This window comes from Helianthus annuus, chromosome 15 (assembly GCF_002127325.2).
Source record: "Helianthus annuus cultivar XRQ/B chromosome 15, HanXRQr2.0-SUNRISE, whole genome shotgun sequence".
Classification (NCBI taxonomy): domain Eukaryota; kingdom Viridiplantae; phylum Streptophyta; class Magnoliopsida; order Asterales; family Asteraceae; genus Helianthus; species Helianthus annuus.
Window position 1 is genome coordinate 149841469 of NC_035447.2, and position 3442 is coordinate 149844910.

The following is a 3442-nucleotide window of genomic DNA, read 5'->3' on the forward strand; positions in this document are numbered from 1 at the left end:
ATCATCACTAACAGTTTCTATCTCTACTTTAATCGATCAAATCATGGTTCTTATCAGAAAATTCATATGAACTCTAATCGTATTCAAAACATAAGTAACAACTTATACATCAAACTATCTGATCATTGGATTTAAATCATCATACAACACCTCATACTCGTTCATACATTTATTCCGAACATACATACAGCCGATTATATTGCATCCTTTCGGTTCTTAGATCAACAACATGCAACCCGATTCATATAATCATCATCACATAAACCCTAATTCCAAATCAACACTAGTTCCACAATCATCATATAGGTTTGGTTCGATCATTTAAAGGCATCTACCAAATATATATATATATATCACTTATTCATACATTACCACAACATCAAGAGTCATTCATACAAACAACCCTAGCTATCACATCAAAACATGGAATCATAATATCATCTAACAAAACAATAATCGTGAAACACTAACCGGTTAGAATATAGGAAGAGGGGTCGATCCGAATCAAGAAAACTTCGAGAGGAAGGGGATGTGATGCCGTCGGCTTCGAGAGAGAGGGATGAGAGAACTAGGGTTTAGTGTGTGTTGTGCTTTGCAAGTAATGAGGAATATACTCCCTCCTCATGAGGTTATGCGCAACAAATGGAATGGGCCGAACCCATTACGGGTTGCCTTGTGGTTCGAGTGCAAAGAGTGTAGCCCGAATGGGCTTGTGCAATCAGGTTGAAGTTGTGCAGTTGGGTTCGCGTTGTGAAATCATATTACATATACATTACACAATCCACATAAAAGATAAAACATACATTCCATTAAACCACATAGTCATATAATCACATAACGTTCAAACAAGTTACATCAAAGCACAACGAAAGGTTTGAAATACGAGTTGTCACATAATCCCCAAGTTGAAAGAAATTTCGTCCCGAAATTTAGCACGAGGTTACTGAGGAAGCTAGTTAGGTTACATGGTTTCCTGGTTTTCCTGGGGCGTCACATCCTTCCCCTGTTGGTTTGGAATTTCGTCCTAAAATTCCCCAGTAGCTTTAGCCTCAGTAGTGGATTCGCTATTTTCGAACAACTGGTGATACTTGTGCTTCATTTGGTCTTCTCGTTCCCAGGTAAACTCTGGGCCACGACGGGAGTTCCAACGAACTCGAACAATGGGTATCCTGGTACGTTTGAGAACCTTAACGTCTCAGTCTGTTATCTCTACTAGTTCCTCGACAAATCGCAGATGATCATCGATGGTGAGTTCCTTGAGAGGAACTATGAGGGTCTCATCTGACAAACACTTCTTCAGATTTGACACATGGAAAACATTGTGAACTCCACTGAGTTCTTCAGGTAAATTCAGTTTGTAGGCCACCTTGCCTATTTTCTCAATGATTTCGAAAGGTCCAACATAGCGTGGATTCAGCTTGCCTCGCTTACCAAAGCGAACTACACCTTTCCAAGGTGAGACTTTCTGGTATTCGACCTTGACCCTAGCACAAGTCAAACATCTACTGACATAGGTCTCTATGTTTGCTTTCATGTGGGGCACCAGTACGTAGTTTTGAGGTCGTGATACATCTTATCAGAACCAGGATGTACTGAGTAACGAGACTTGTGTGCTTCATCCATCACAAGCTCACGTAGATTGCCATAGAGTGGAACCCAGATGTGCCCCGCCAAGTAGTAAGCACCGTCTTCCCTTAGTTCTAACCGTTTCTTCGATCCTCGCAGGGACTCAGCCCTGATGTTTTCTTCTTTCAATGCGTCGACATGAGCATCACGAATTTGAGCGGGAAGATTGGAGTGAATGGTAAGCTGTAACGCACGTACACGCTTAGGTTTCGTTTCTTTTCGACTGAGGGCGTCAGCCACAACATTGGCTTTGCCTGGATGGTACTTGATGGTGCATTCGTAGTCGTTAAGGAGTTCGACCTATCGACATTGTCGCATGTTCAACTCCTTCTGATCGAAGATATGATGGAGACTCTTGTGATCGGTGTAAATGTTGCACTTGGTACCGTACAAGTAATGCCTCCATATCTTAAGAGCAAACACCACTGCTCCCAATTCCAAATCGTGAGTAGTGTAGTTCTTTTCGTGAACTTTAAGTTGGCGTGATGCGTAAGCAATGACTTTCTCACGTTGCATCATCACACAACCAAGTCCCTGGATTGACGCGTCACAATAAACCCCGAAATCGTCTGTGCCCTTAGGCAATGAGAGTGTAGGTACAGGATCGGATCGTAAATGATCACTAGATCTGCGGTGGATTCGATTTAACGTGCGGAATCCGTTAAATCGAACCGTAATCGTGCGCGAAGACGTAATTAAACAACGTTTATTACGAAACGGCGACAACCGGACAGAGTTTCGACTCGATCTACATACTACACACTCGAAATCTGATCAACGTGACGTAAATGGAGTGTTCTTGATGTTGTTGTTTGATGAGATCTTGGAGAACAGTAGGTTTGAAGATGAACTAATGGACTGTGTTCTCTGATTGCTTGTCTTCTGATCTCTAATCTTCTAGATTCGCTTATATGACCACCTCCTTTATATAATTTGGTCAATGCTTGTATTTCAAGCGAACCATCTTTATGCATTTCAAGCGAACCATCTTTAATGTCTCCATGCATTACGTACATAATCGAAATCCTGTGCATGCCTTTTCTTTTTTTAATGATGTCATGATGTCATCAATAAGAATGATGACATCATTCTTGTTCAGATCTGCTCCTTTCGTATCGTGTCATACCGTATACTGACCTAACATTACCTAACGACACCTAGCGAAACCTAGCGAAACCTCTGTCCGGTATTTTACAGACTCAAGACACTAGACTTTACATGTACATTTAGATTTCTATCTATGGCCACACAAATAGTGCACTAACAATCTCCCCCTTGGACATAGCTAGAAATCTGTGATGTTTAGTCTTGAACTGCCTTGGAATTGTCATATTTCTCAATGGAATCACGTTAGTAGTACGTTATTGTGTGTTCGGTCACGCACGTTCACGGATTCCGCTCGTGAAACGTACGTTACGCAATCGAACGGTCTAAAAACCGGTCCTACAGAGAGAATAGGTGCGCTACAAAGCTTCAACTTCAGCTGCTGAAATGCGGATTCCTGAGCATCACCCCAACGGTAGGTGACACCCTTCTGAGTAAGAACAGTGAGAGGCTGCGCAATCTTTAAGAAATCCTTGATGAACCTTCTATAGTAACCCGCCAAACCCAAAAACTGTTGGATTTCGGTTGGTGTACGGGGTGCAGGCCAATTCCTGATTGAGTCAACCTTGGATAGATCAACGTGAATCCCATCCTCATTAACCACGTGGCCTAGAAAATGGACTTCACGAAGCCAGAAGTCACATTTAGAGAACTTAGCATACAGCTGTTCTGTTCGAAGAAGTTCCAAAATGAGACACAGATGACGCTCATG